Source organism: Lichenostomus cassidix, unplaced genomic scaffold (assembly GCF_008360975.1).
Source record: "Lichenostomus cassidix isolate B80296 unplaced genomic scaffold, HeHo_3.0 HiC_scaffold_34, whole genome shotgun sequence".
NCBI classification, from domain to species: domain Eukaryota; kingdom Metazoa; phylum Chordata; class Aves; order Passeriformes; family Meliphagidae; genus Lichenostomus; species Lichenostomus cassidix.
In genome coordinates, this window is record NW_028147431.1 from 956,715 (window position 1) to 971,325 (window position 14,611).

Sequence of the window (14,611 nt, forward strand, 5' to 3'; positions counted from 1 at the left end):
CCTCCAGTGGTGATCCACGGGAATGGACCCACCAAGGTACCCAAAATATCCCAAAAATATCCCAAAAATATCCTAAAAATATCCTGAAAATATCCTAAAAATATCCTAAAAATCCCCTGAAAAAGACACCAAAAATCGCCAAAAAATACACCAAAAATAACCCAAAATAACCCAAAATTACACCAAAAATAACCCAAAAAATATCCCAAATCCATCCCAAAATTCATCCTGAAAATACCCAAAATGTCCCAAAAATGTCCCAAAAATATCCCAAAATTAATCCCAAAAATATCACAAATTCACCCCCAAAATCCTCCAGTGGTGATCCATGGCAATGGACCCACCAAGGTACCCAAAATGGCCCAAAAATATCCCAAAAATATCCCAAAAATATCCTAAAAATATCCCCAAAACATCACAAAAATCCCCTAAAAATACACCAAAAATCACCAAAAATATCCCAAACGTATCCTAAAAATATCCTGAAAAAATCCCACAAATCCCCTAAAAAATACACCAAAAATATCCTGAAAATATCCCAAAAATATCCCAAAAATATCCTAAGAATATCCCAAAAAAAATCCCAAAAATCCCCTAAAAAAGTACACCAAAAATACACCAAAAATATCATGAAAGTATCCCAGAAACATCACAAAAATCCCCTAAAAAATACACCAAAAATAACCCAAAAATAGACCAAAAATGCACCAAAAACACACTAAAAATATCCCAAATCCATCCCAAAAATCCCCAAGAAATACACCAAAAATAACCCAAAAATATCCCAAAAATATCCCAAAAATACACCAAAAATATCCCAAAAATATCCCAAAATCCTCCAGTGGTGATCCATGGGAATGGACCCACCAAGGTACCCAAAATGGCCCAAAAAATACCCAAAATTATACCCAAAATATCCAAAATGTAACAAAATGTAACAAAAATACACCAAAAAATACCCAAAATATACCAAAATATACCAAAAATACACCAAAAAATACCCAAAATATACCAAAAATACACCAAATACCAAAAATACCCAAAATACACCAAAAAACCACCAAAAAATACACCAAAAATACCCAAAATACCCAAAATGTACCAAAATGTACCCAAATATACCAAAATGTACCCAAAATATACCAAAAATACACCAAAATATACCCAAAATATACCCAAAATGTACCCAAATGTACCCAAAATGTACCCAAATGTAACAAAAAAACACCAAAAAATACCCAAAATACACCAAAAAACCACCAAAAAATACACCAAAAATACCCAAAATACCCTAAATTCATCCCAAAAATCCTCAAAAAAATACCCCAAAAATCCCAAAAAATACACCAAAAATAACCCAAAAATATCCCAAATCCATCCCAAAATTCATCCTGAAAATACCCAAAATTCACCCCAAAAACATCCCAAAAATCCCCCAAAAATATCCCAAAAATATCCTAAAAATATCCCAAAAATATCCCAAAGATATCCCAAAAATATCCCAAAAATATCCCAAAAATACACCAAAAATATCCCCAAAATAACTCCAAAAATATTCTAAACCCCTCACAAAAATCCCAAAAAAATAACCCAAAAATATCCAAAATCCACCCCAAAAATCCCCAAAAATGCCCCAAAATCCACCCCAAAAGAGCCAAAAAATACCCAAAATCCCCTAAAAATATCCCAAATATACCCCAAACCTCACCTGATCCTGGGGGGGTTTGGGGTTGATTTTGGGGTTTTTGGTTGATTTTGGGTTGATTTGGGGATTTTTTGGGGTTGATTTTGGGGCTGATTTGGGGATTTTTTGGGGTGGATTTGGGGCTGATTTTGGGATTTTTTGGGGTGGATTTGGGGCTGATTTTGGGATTTTTTGGTGCATTTGGGGCTGATTTTGGGATTTTTTTGGGGTGGATTTTGGGGTTGATTTTGGGATTTTTTGGGGTGGATTTGGGGCTGATTTTGGGATTTTTTGGGGTTGATTTTGGGGCTGATTTTGGGATTTTTTGGGGTTGATTTTGGGGCTGATTTTGGGATTTTTTGGGGTTGATTTTGGGATTTTTTGGGGTGGATTTTGGGGTTGATTTTGGGATTTTTTGGGGTGGATTTTGGGGCTGATTTTGGGATTTTTTGGGGTGGATTTTGGGGCTGATTTGGGGATTTTTTGGGGTGGATTTTGAGGCTGATTTTGGGGTTTTTTGGTGCATTTGGGGCTGATTTGGGGATTTTTTGGGGTGGATTTTGGGGCTGATTTTGGGATTTTTTGGGGTGGATTTTGGGGCTGATTTGGGGATTTTTTGGGGTGGATTTTGGGGCTGATTTGGGGATTTTTGATCTGTTCCCAGTCTCAGGGGGTTTTGGGTGCATTTTGGGTGGATTTTGGGATGGATTTGGGGTTTTTTTAAGGAGATTTTGGGGTTAATTTGGGGTTTTTCACCTGAATCTGATCTCAGGGATTCCTATGAGATTTTAGGCTATTTTTAGGACATTTTATGATCCCAAAATCCCATTTTTTCTCCTCAGATTGCTCTGAACTCCCTCAGCAATTCCATCCCACTGGAGTGGATTTTGGGGTTTTTTTGGGTTTTTTGAGGAGATTTTGGGGTTAATTTTGGGGTTTTTGGGTGGATTTTTAGGGTGTTTTTGGAGTTTTTTGGGTTACTCCAATCTCAGGGGTTTTTTGGGTGTTTTTGGGATATTTTTGGGGTGGATTTTGGGGTTTTTAGGGTGGATTTTGGGGTTAATTTTGGGGTTTTGGGTGGATTTTTGGGGTTAATTTGGGGTTTTTTGGGTCACTCCAATCTCAGGATTTTTGGGGTATTTTTAGGATGTTTTTGGGATATTTTTAGGATATTTTAGGATCCCAAAATCCCATTTTTTCTCCCCAGATTGCTCTGAACTCCCTCAGCAATTCCATCCCACTGGGGTGGATTTTGGGTGTTAATTTGGGTTTTTTTAGGATTTTTTGAGGAGATTTTGGGGTTCATTTGGGTTTTTTTAGGGTTTTTTGAGGAGATTTTGGGGGTTTTTGGGTGAATTTTAGGGTTGATTTTGGGGGTTTTTTGAGGAGATTTTGAGGTTAATTTGGGGTTTTTTGGGTGGATTTTTGGGGTTTTTTGGGGTTTTTTGAGGAGATTTTGGGGTTAATTTGGGGTTTTTGGGTCACTCCAATCTCAGGATTTTTGGGGTATTTTTAGGATATTTTTAAATCCCAAAATCCCATTTTTTGGGTTAATTTGGGGTTTTTTCTGGGTTTTTTGAGGAGATTTTGGGATGAATTGGGAGGTTTGGGGTGGATTTTGGGGTTGATTTTGGGGTTTTTGGGGTCAATTTTGGGGTTAATTTGGGGTTTTTTGAGGAGATTTTGGGGTTGATTTTGGTTTTTTGGGTGGATTTTTGGGGTTTTTTGGGGTTTTTTGAGGAGATTTTGGGGTTAATTTGGGGTTTTTGGGTCACTCCAATCTCAGGGGTTTTTTGGGTGTTTTTGGGATATTTTTGGGGTTGATTTTGGGGTTTTTAGGGTGGATTTTCGGGTTAATTTTGGGTTTTTTGGGTGGATTTTTGGGGTGTTTTTGAGGTATTTTTAGGACATTTTTAAATCCCAAAATCCCATTTTTTGGGGTTAATTTGGGGTTTTTGGGTCACTCCAATCTCAGGGTTTTTGGGGTTTTTTTGAGGAGATTTTGAGGTTGATTTTGGGGTATTTTGGGGTGGATTTTGCAGTTTTTTGGGGCTTTTTTGTTGGATTTTGCTGGTTTTTTGGGTCACTCAAATCTCTGGATTTTTGGGGTGTTTTTAGGCTGTTTTTAGGGTATTTTTAGGGTATTTTTAGGACATTTTAGGATCCCAAAATCCCATTTTTTCTCCTCAGATTGCTCTGAACTCCCTCAGCAATTCCATCCCACTGGGTTGGATTTTGGGGTTATTTTGGGTTTTTTGAGGAGATTTTGAGGTTAATTTTGGTTTTTTGGGTGGATTTTTGGGGTGTTTTTGGGGTTTTTGAGTCACTCCAATCTCAGGGGGTTTTGGGTGTTTTTGGGATATTTTTGGAGTGGATTTTGATGGGTTTTGGGTGGATTTTGGGGTTGATTTTGAATTTTTTGGGTGGATTTTGGGGTTAATTTGGGGGTTTTTTGGGTCACTCCAATCTCAGGATTTTTGGGGTGTTTTTAGGCTGTTTTTGGGGTATTTTTAGGACATTTTAGGATCCCAAAATCCCATTTTCTCTCCCCAGATTGCTCTGAACTCCCTCAGCAATTCCATCCCACTGGGGTGGATTTTGGGGTGAATTTTGAGGTTTTTTAGGAGATTTTGAGGTTAATTTTGGTTTTTTGGGTGGATTTTTGGGGTGTTTTTGGGGTTTTTGGGGGTTTTTTGAGTCACTCCAATCTCAGGGTTTTTGGGGTTTTTTTGAGGAGATTTCAGGGTTGATTTTAGGGTATTTTGGGGTGGATTTTGCAGTTTTTTGGGGCTTTTTTGTTGGATTTTGCTGGTTTTTTGGGTCACTCAAAGCTCTGGATTTTTGGGGTGTTTTTAGGCTGTTTTTGGGGTATTTTTAGGGTATTTTTGGGGTATTTTTAGGATCCCAAAATCCTATTTTTTCTCCCCAGATTGCTCTGAACTCCCTCAGCAATTACATCCCACTGGGGTGGATTTTGGGGTTAATTTCGGTTCTTTTAGGGTTTTTTGAGGAGATTTTGGGGTTAATTTTGGGTTTTTTGGGTGGATTTTGGGGTTGATTTTGGGGTTTTTGGGTGGATTTGGGGTGGTTTTGGGGTTTTTGGAGTGACCCCAATTTCAGGATTTTTGGGGGTTTTTTGAGGAGATTTTGGGATTAATTTTGGGTTTTTTGGGTGGATTTTTGGGTTGATTTTGGGGTTTTTTGGAGGAGATCTTGAGGTTAATTTTGGTTTTTTGGGTGGATTTTTGGGGTGTTTTTGGGGTTTTTTGGGTCACTCCAATCTCAGAATTTTTGGGCTGTTTTTGGGCTGGTTTTGGGGTATTTTTAGGATCCCAAAATCCCATTTTTTCTCCCCAGATTGCTCTGAACTCCCTCAGCAATTCCATCCCACTGGGGTGGATTTTGGGGTTTTTTTGGGTTTTTTGAGGAGATTTTGGGGTTAATTTTGGTTTTTTGGGTAGATTTTTGGGGGGTTTTTGGGGTTTTTGGGGTTTTTGAGTCACTCCAATCTCAGGGTTTTTGGGGTTTTTTTGAGGAGATTTTGAGGTTGATTTTGGGGTATTTTGGGGTGGATTTTGCAGTTTTTGGGGGCTTTTTTGTTGGATTTTGGTGGTTTTTTGGGTCACTCCAATCTCAGGATTTTTGGGGTGTTTTTAGGCTGTTTTTGGGATATTTTTAGGACATTTTAGGATCCCAAAATCCCATTTTTTCTCCTCAGATTGCTCTGAATTCTCTCAGCAATTACATCCTCCAAGGCTGGATTTTGGGGTTAATTTGGGTTTTTTTAGGGTTTTTTGAGGAGATTTTGGGGTTAATTTGGGTTTTTTGGGTGGATTTTGGGATATTTTTGGAGTGGATTTTGGTGGTTTTCGGGTGGATTTTCGGGTTGATTTTGGGATTTTTTGGGAGGGTTTTTGGGCTGTTTTTGGGGTGTTTTTGGGATCCCAAAATCCCATTTTTTCTCCCCAGATTGCTCTGAACTCCCTCAGCAATTACATCCCCCAAGGCTGGATTTTGGGGTTAATTTGGGGTTTTTTAGGGTTTTTTGAGGAGATTTTGGGATTAATTTTGGGTTTTTTGGGTGGATTTTTGGGGTTCATTTGGGGGTTTTCTGGGTGAATTTTAGGGTTGATTTTGGGGTTTTTTTGAGGAGATTTTGAGGTTAATTTGGGTTTTTTGGGTGGATTTTTGGGGTTTTTTGGGGTTTTTTGAGAAGATTTTGGGGTTAATTTGGGGTTTTTGAGTCACTCCAATCTCAGGGGTTTTTGGGTGTTTTTGGGATATTTTTGGGGTGGATTTTGGGGTTTTTTTGGGTGGATTTTGGGGTTAATTTTGGTTTTTTGGATGGATTTTTGGGGTGTTTTTGGGGTTTTTTGGGTCACTCCAATCTCAGGATTTTTGGGGTATTTTTGGGGTACTTTTAGGATATTTTTAAATCCCAAAATCCCATTTTTTGGGGTTTTTTGGGGGTTTTTTGGAGGAGATTTTGGGATGAATTGGGAGGTTTAGGGTGGATTTTGGGGTTGATTTTGGGGTTTTTGGGGTCAATTTTGGGGTTAATTTGGGGTTTTTTTACGAGATTTTGGGGTTAATTTTGGTTTTTTGGGTGGATTTTTGGGGTTTTTGGGGTTTTTTGAGAAGATTTTGGGGTTAATTTGGGGTTTTTGGGTCACTCCAATCTCAGGGGTTTTTTGGGTGTTTTTGGGATATTTTTGGGGTGGATTTTGGGGTTTTTAGGGTGGATTTTGGGGTTAATTTGGGTTTTTTGGGTGGATTTTTGGGGTTAATTTAGGGTTTTTTGGGTCACTCCAATCTCAGGATTTTTGGGGTATTTTTGGGGTATTTTTAGGATATTTTTAATCCCAAAATCCCATTTTTTGGGGTTAATTTGGGGTTTTTTGGGGGTTTTTTGAGGAGATTTTGGGGTTAATTGGGAGGTTTGGGGTGGATTTTGGGGTTAATTTGGGTTTTTTGGGGTCAATTTTGGGGATTTTTTGGGGTTTTTGAGGAGATTTTGGGGTTAATTTGGGGTTTTTGAGTCACTCCAATTGGGTGGATTTTTGGGGTGTTTTTGGGGTTTTTTTGGGTCACTCCAATCTCAGGATTTTTAGGGTATTTTTGGGGTATTTTTAGGACATTTTTAAATCCCAAAATCCCATTTTTTGGGGTTAATTTGGGGTTTTTGGGTCACTCCAATCTCAGGGGTTTTTGGGTGTTTTTGGGAGATTTTTGGGGTGGATTTTGGGGTTTTTTTGGGTGGATTTTGGGGTTAATTTTGGGTTTTTGGGTGGATTTTTGGGGTGTTTTTGGGGTTTTTTGGGTCACTCCAATCTCAGGATTTTTGGGGTATTTTTGGAGTATTTTTAGGATATTTTTAAATCCCAAATTCCCATTTTTTGGGGTTAATTTTGGGGTTTTGGGGGTTTTTTGAGGAGATTTTGGGATTGATTGGGAGGTTTGGGGTTGATTTTGGGGTTTTGGGGGTCAATTTTGGGGTTAATTTGGGTTTTTTGAGGAGATTTTGGGGTTAATTTGGTTTTTTGGGTGGATTTTTGGGGTTTTTTGGGGTTTTTTGAGGAGATTTTGGGGTTAATTTGGGGTTTTTGAGTCACTCCAATCTCAGGGGTTTTTTGGGTGTTTTTGGGATATTTTTGGGGTGGATTTTGGGGTTTTTAGGGTGGATTTTGGGGTTGATTTTGGGGTTTTTGGGGTCAATTTTGGGGTTAATTTGGAGTTTTTTTGAGGAGATTTTGAGGTTAATTTGGAGGTTTTTGGGTGGATTTTTGGGGTTTTTTGGGGTTTTTTGAGGAGATTTTGGGGTTAATTTGGGGTTTTTGAGTCACTCCAATCTCAGGGGTTTTTGGGTGTTTTTGGGAGATTTTTGGAGTGGATTTTGGTGGGTTTTGGGTGGATTTTCAGGTTGATTTTGGGGTTTTTTGGGTGGATTTTGGAGTTTTTTAGGGGGATTTTTAGGTCACCCCAATCTCAGGATTTTTAGGGTATTTTTAGGATATTTTAGGATCCCAAAATCCCATTTTTTCTCCCCAGATTGCTCTGAATTCCCTCAGCAATTACATCCCCCAAGGCTGGAGCCCTGAGGGCTGCAGGGAGTGTGAGAGAAACCGCAGAGAGCTCAGCAGGGGGAAGGTGAGAACTGGGAATTTGGGGATTTTGGGGGAAATTTGGGGGAAATTTGGGATTTTGGGGAGATTTGGGAAATTTGGGGAGGTTTTGGGATTTGGGGGAAATTTGGGAATTTTGGGGAATTTTGGGGGAAATTTGGGGAAAAATTGGGAATTTGGGGGAAATTTTGGGAAATTTGGGGATTTTGGGGGAAAATTTGGGGGAATTTTGGAGAAATTTTGGGGAAAATTGAGAAAAATTTGTGGATTTTGGAGGAAATTTGGGGAAAAATTTGGGGAAATTTGGGGGAAATTTGGGGAAAATTGAGAAAAAATTGGGGATTTTGAGGGAAATTTGGGAACTTTTGGGGAAATTTTGGGGAAATTTGGGGGAAAAATTGAGAAAATTTGGGAATTTTAGGAAAATTTGGGGATTTTGGGGAAATTTGGGGATTTTGGGGAAATTTGGGGATTTTGGGGAAATTTGGGGAAATTTTGGGGGATTTTAGGGGGGAATTCAGGGAAGAATTTTGAAATTTGGGGTAATTTGGGGAAATTTTGGGAAATTTGGGGATTTTGGGGGTAGGGAAATTTTGGGGGAAATTTGGGAAATTGGGGATTTTTGGGGAATTTTGGGAAATTTGGGGGATTTTGGGAAATTTGGGGGAATTTGGGGGAATTTGAGAGTTGGGGAGGTTTGGGGAAATTTGGGGAATTTGGGGAATTTGGGGGATTTTGGGAAAATTTGGGGATATTTTGGGAAATTTTGGGGATTTTTGGGGATTTTGGGGAATTTGGGGAAATTTTGGGGAAATTGGGGGAAATTTTGGAGGGTTGGGGAATTTGGGAAATTTTGGTGGAATTTGGGGGTTGGGGGAAATTTGGGGAAATTTGGGGGATTTTGGGGGATTTCGGGAAATTTTGGGGAATTTTGGAGGAATTTGGGGGAAATTTGGGGAATTTTGGGGAAATTTGGGGCAATTTGGGGATAATTTGGGGAATTTTGGGGAAATTTGGGAAGGATTTGGGTGGATTTGGGGAAAATTTAGGAGAATTTGGGGGAATTTGGGGGATTTGGGGGAATTTTGGGGGATTTTGGGAAATTTTGGGGGAATTTTGGGGAAATTTTGGTTTTGGGGGAATTTTGGGGATTTTGGGGAAATTTTGAGTAAATTTTTTGGGAAATTCAGGGAAATTTTGGGGGAATTTGGGGGAAATTTGGAGGAATTTGGGGGAATTTGGGAGAATTTGGGAAATTTTAGGGAATTCGGGGAATTTGGGGGAAATTTAGGAGAAGTTTTGGGGGAAATTTTGGGGGAAAATTTAGGGAGGTTTTGGGCAAATTCAGGGAAAATTTTGGGGAATATTTTGGGGGAATTTGGGAAATTCTGGGAAATTTTAGGTGATTTGGGGAGATTTTGGGGATTTGGGGGAATTTGGGGAGGTTTTGGGGGGAATTTGGGGGATTTTGGATCATATTGGTGTGATTTTGGTGTGATTTTGGGTAGTTTGGGGTGATTTTGGGTGGTTTTGGGGTGATTTTGGGTTATTGTGGATGATTTTTGGGTGATTTTGGTGTGATTTTGGCTGATTTTTGTATGATTTTGGGCAATTTTGGGCTGATTTTTGCTGATTTTGGTGTGATTTTGGGTAGTTTTGGCTGATTTGGGGTGATTTGGAGGTGATTTTGGGTGGTTTTGGGCTGATTTTGGGTGGTTTTGGGGTGATTTTGGCTGATTTTGGGTAGTTTTGGGTGATTTTGAGGTGATTTTAGGTGGTTTTGGCCGATTTTGGTGTGATTTTGGGGTGATTTTTGCTGATTTTGGGGTGATTTTGGTGTGATTGGGGTGATTCTGGGTGGTTTTGGGTGATTTTGGATGATTTTGGCTGATTTTTAGGTGATTTTGGGCTGATTTGGGTGGATTTGGGTGGTTTTGGCTGATTTTGGGCTGATTTTTGGTGATTTTGGTGTGATTTTGGGGAGATTTTGGTGTGATTTGGGGGTCATTTTGGGTGGTTTTGGTGTGATTTTTGCTGATTTTGGGTGGGTTTGGGTGTTTTTCGGTGATTTTGGGGTGATTTTGGATGATTTTGGGGTCATTTTGGGGTGATTTTGGGTAGTTTTGGGGTTTTTGGGTTGATTTTTGGGGTGATTTTGGGTGGGTTTTTTGGGTTTTTTGGCTGATTTTTGGCTGATTTCATCTGCCTATCCCCACATTTTCTCTCTCCCCAGCCTGACTCTCTCCCCTGGGTCCTCCTGGGGGTTTTTGGGGTGATTTTTGGGGTTTTTGGGTTGATTCTGGGTGGTTTTGGGGTGAATTGGGGTGATTTTGTGTGATTTTGGGTGTTTTAGGGTGTTTTTTGGGTGATTTTGGGGTTATTGTGAGTCATTTTGGGGTGATTTTGAGGTTTTTTTGCATTTTTTTGCTGATTTTTGGCTGATTTCATCTCCCTATCCCCATTTTTTCTCTCTCCCCAGCCCAACTCTCTCCCCTGGGTTCTCCTGGGGGTTTTTTGGGGTGATTTTGGGGATTTTGGGTTGATTTTGGGGTTATTTTGAGTCATTTGGGGTGATTTTGAGGTTTTTTTGAGTTTTTTTGCTGTTTTTTGGCTGATTTCATCTCCCTAACCCCACATTTCTCTGTCCCCAGTCTGACTCTCTCCCCTGGGTGTTTTTGGGGTGATTTTGAGTCATTTTGGGGTGATTTTGGGTGGTTTTTTTGAGTTTTTTTGGCTGATTTTTGGCTGATTTCATTTCTCTAATCCCACATTTCTCTCTGCCCAGCCTGACTCTCTCCCCTGGGTTCTGCTTTGGGTTTATTTGGGGTGATTTTGGGGTTTTTTGGGGGTTTTTGGGGTGATTTTTGGGTGATTTTGGGGTTATTTTGAGTCATTTTGGGGTGATTTTGAGGTTTTTTTGAGTTTTTTTGCTGGTTTTTGGCTGATTTCATCTCTCTAACCCCACTTTTTCTCTCTCCCCAGCCTGACTCTCTCCCTTGGGTGCTCCTTGGGGTTTTTGGGGTGATTTTTGGGTGTTTTTGGGGTGATTTTGGGGTGAATTTTGGTGATTTTGGGTGATTTTGTGGTGTTCTGGAGGGTTCTTGGGGGTTTTAGGAGGTTTTTTGGGATTTTTTTTCCCTGATTTCATCTCTCTAACCCCATTTTTTCTCTCTCCCCAGCCCAACTCTCTCCCCTGGGTTCTCCTTTGGGTGATTTTGGGGTAGTTTTGGGGTTTTTGGGGTGATTTTGGGGTTATTTTGAGTCATTTTGGGGTGTTTTGGGGTGGTTTTTTTTTGTTTTTTTGCTGTTTTTCCCTGATTTCACCTCTCTAACCCCACATTTCTCTCTCCCCAGGCTGATTCCCTCCCTGGGTTCTCATTGGGGTTTTTTGGGTTGATTTTGGGATAGTTTTGGGGTGATTTTGGGGTTATTTTGAGTCATTTTGGGGTGGTTTGGGGTGGTTTTTTTTGGTTTTTTTGCTGTTTTTCCCTGATTTCACCTCCCTAACCCCACATTTTCTCTCTCCCCAGGCTGACTCTCTCCCCTGGGTGCTCCTTGGGGTTTTCATCACTGACCCAACTCCCTTCCTGCCCCAATTCCTGCGGCGCCTCTGCGAGCTCAGCTACCCCCGGAGCAGAATGGGGCTGTTCCTCTATAATGCTGTGAGTAAGAGACCCAAAATCAGCCCAAAATTATCCCAAAAATATCCTGAAATTATCCTGAAATTATCACAGAATTATCCTGAAAATATCCTGAAAATATCCTGAAAAAATCCCGAAAAAGTCCTGAAAATATCTTGAAAATATCCTGAAAATATTGTGAAAAAATCTAGAAAATACCCTGAAAGTATCCTGAAAATATCCTGAAAAAATCCCCAAAATATCCCAAAAGTGTTGTGAAAAAATGCCAAAAATATCCTGAAAATTGCCTGAAAATCAACCCAAAATCATCCTGAAATTATCCTGAAAATATCCTGAAAAAATCCTGAAAATATCCTGAAAATATCCCAAAAATACCCCAAAATTCACCCCAAAAATACCCTAAAAACAGCCCAGGCTGTTCCTGTATAATGCCGTGAGTGAGAGACCCAAAATCAGCCCAAAATTATCCTGAAATTATCCTGAAATTATCCTGAAATTATCACAGAATTATCCTGAAAATATCCTGAAAAAATCCCCAAAATATCCCAAAAATATTGCGAAAAAATCCCGAAAATATCCTGAAAATACCTTGAAAATATCCCGAAAATATCCTGAAAATATTGTGAAAAAATCCAGAAAATACCCTGAAAGTATCCTGAAAGTATCCTGAAAATATCCCGAAAAAATCCCCAAAATATCCCAAAAGTGTTGTGAAAAAATGCCAAAAATATCCTGAAAATTGCCTGAAAATCAACCCAAAATCATCCTGAAAATATCCTGAAAAAATCCTGAAAATATCCAAAAAATATCCCAAAAATATCGTGAAAAAATCCCAAAAATATCCTGAAAATATCATGAAAATACCCCAAAATTCACCCCAAAAATACCCTAAAAACACCTCAGGCTGTTCCTGTATAATGCCGTGAGTGAGAGACCTGAAATCAGCCCAAAATTATCCTGAAATTATCCTGAAATTATCACAGAATTATCCTGAAAAATATCCTGAAAAGATCCCCAAAATATCCCAAAAATATTGTGAAAAAATCCCGAAAATATCCTGAAAATATCTTGAAAAAATCCCGAAAATATCCTGAAAATACCCCAAAAATATCGTGAAAGTATCCAGAAAATATCCTGAAAAAATCCCCAAAAAATCCCAAAAATATTGTGAAAATATCCCGAAAATATCCAGAAAATATCCTGAAAATTGCCTGAAAATATCCCAAAAATATTGTGAAAATATCCTGAAAATATCCCAAAAAAATCCAAAAAATATCCCCAAAATACCCTGAAAATATCCAGAAAATATCCCAAAAATATCCAGAAAATTGCCCAAAAAATATCCAGAAAATCAATTGAAATGTAGTCCAAAAATATCCTGAAAATATCCCAAAAATACCCCAAATTTACCCCAAAGTCACCATAAAATTATCCTGAAAATACCCTGAAAATAGCCCAGAAAATACCCTGAAAAAATCCCAAAAATATCCTGAAAAAATCCCCAAAAAATCCCAAAAATATGGTGAAAATATCCCGAAAATACCCTGAAAATATTCCAAAAATATCCTGAAAATATCCTGAAATCATCCTGAAAATATCGTGAAAATATCCTGAAAATATCATGAAAAAATCCAGAAAATATCCTGAAAATATCCCGAAAATCCTCTGAAAATTGCCCAAAAAATATCCAGAAAATCAATTGAAATGTAGTCCAAAAATATCCCGAAAATATCCCAAAAATACCCCAAATTTACCCCAAAGTCACCATAAAATTATCCTGAAAATACCCTGAAAATAGCCCAGAAAATACCCTGAAAAAATCCCAAAAATATCCTGAAAATATCCTGAAAATACCCTGAAAATACTCTGGAAATACCCTGGAAATATCCTGGAAATATCCTGGAAATATCCGAAAATTATCCTGAAAATATCCCAAAAATATCCTGAAAATATCCCGAAAATACCCTGAAAATATCATGACAATATCCCGAAAATATCCCGAAAAAATCTTGAAAATATCCTGAAAATATCCTGGAAATATCCTGAAAATATCCCGAAAATATCCCGAAAATATCCTGAAAATATCCTGAAAATATCCTGAAAATCAACCCAAAATCATCCTGAAAATATCCCAAAAATACCCTGAAAATATCCCGAAAATATCCCGAAAATATCCTGAAAATATCCCAAAAAAATCCCAAAAATATCCCAAAAATGTCCTGAAAATCACCCCAAAAATATCCCAAAATTCACCCCAAAATTCACCCCAAAATACCCCAAAAATCACCCCAAAAATTCCCTGAAATTCCCCAAATTCACCTCAAAATCATCCCGAAAATATCCTAAAAACCCCAAAAACCCCAAAAATCAACCCAAAGTCACCCCTGGTGTCCCCAAATGTCCCCATTAATGTCCCCAATGTCCACATTGATGGCCCCAATGTCCCTAATATCCCAAATTGTCCCCAATGTCCCCATTAACGTCCCCAGTGTCCCCACTGTCCCCAATGTCCCCAATGTCGCCAACATCCCCAATGTCCCCAATGTCCCTATTAATGTCCCCAAATGTCCCCAAATCCCCAATGTCCCCATCAACATCCCCAACATCCCCAAATCGCCAATGTCCCCAACATCCCCATTGTCCCCATCAATGTCCCCAGTGTCCCCATTAATGTCCCCGATGTCCCCATTGATGTCTCCAAATTCCCCAATGTCCACAATGTCCCCAATATCCCTAATGTCCCCAATGCCCCCAATGTCCCCATTAATGTCCCCAATGTCCCCAACATCCCCAACATCCCCAATGTCCACAATGTCCCCAATATCCCTAATGTCCCCAATGTCCCCATTAATGTCCCCAATGTCCCCAAATCCCCAATATCCCCAACATCCCCAACGTCCCCAATGTCCCCAATGTCCCCAAATCCCCGTCATCCCCAATAATGTCCCCATTAATGTCCCCAATATCCCCAATGTCCCCGTTAACGTCCCCATTAATGTCACCAATGTTCCCAAATGTCCCCAATGTCCCCAATGTCCCCACTAATGTCCCCAACGTCCCCAATGTCCCCAATATTGCCAGTGTCCCCATTAATGTCCCCAATGTCCTCAACATCCCCGATGTCCAATGATGTCCCCAAAGTCCCCAAATCCCCAATGTCCTCA

The 14,611-nt window shown here is 39.3% G+C and overlaps 1 protein-coding gene across 1 annotated transcript in view; it reads right to left on the bottom strand.

Moving 5' to 3' along the window:
* LOC146423089 (multifunctional procollagen lysine hydroxylase and glycosyltransferase LH3-like) overlaps positions 1 to 14,611 on the bottom strand; it is a 94,441-nt gene that overhangs the window by 74,974 nt on the left and 4,856 nt on the right. The gene's annotated exons all lie outside the window — the stretch shown is intronic.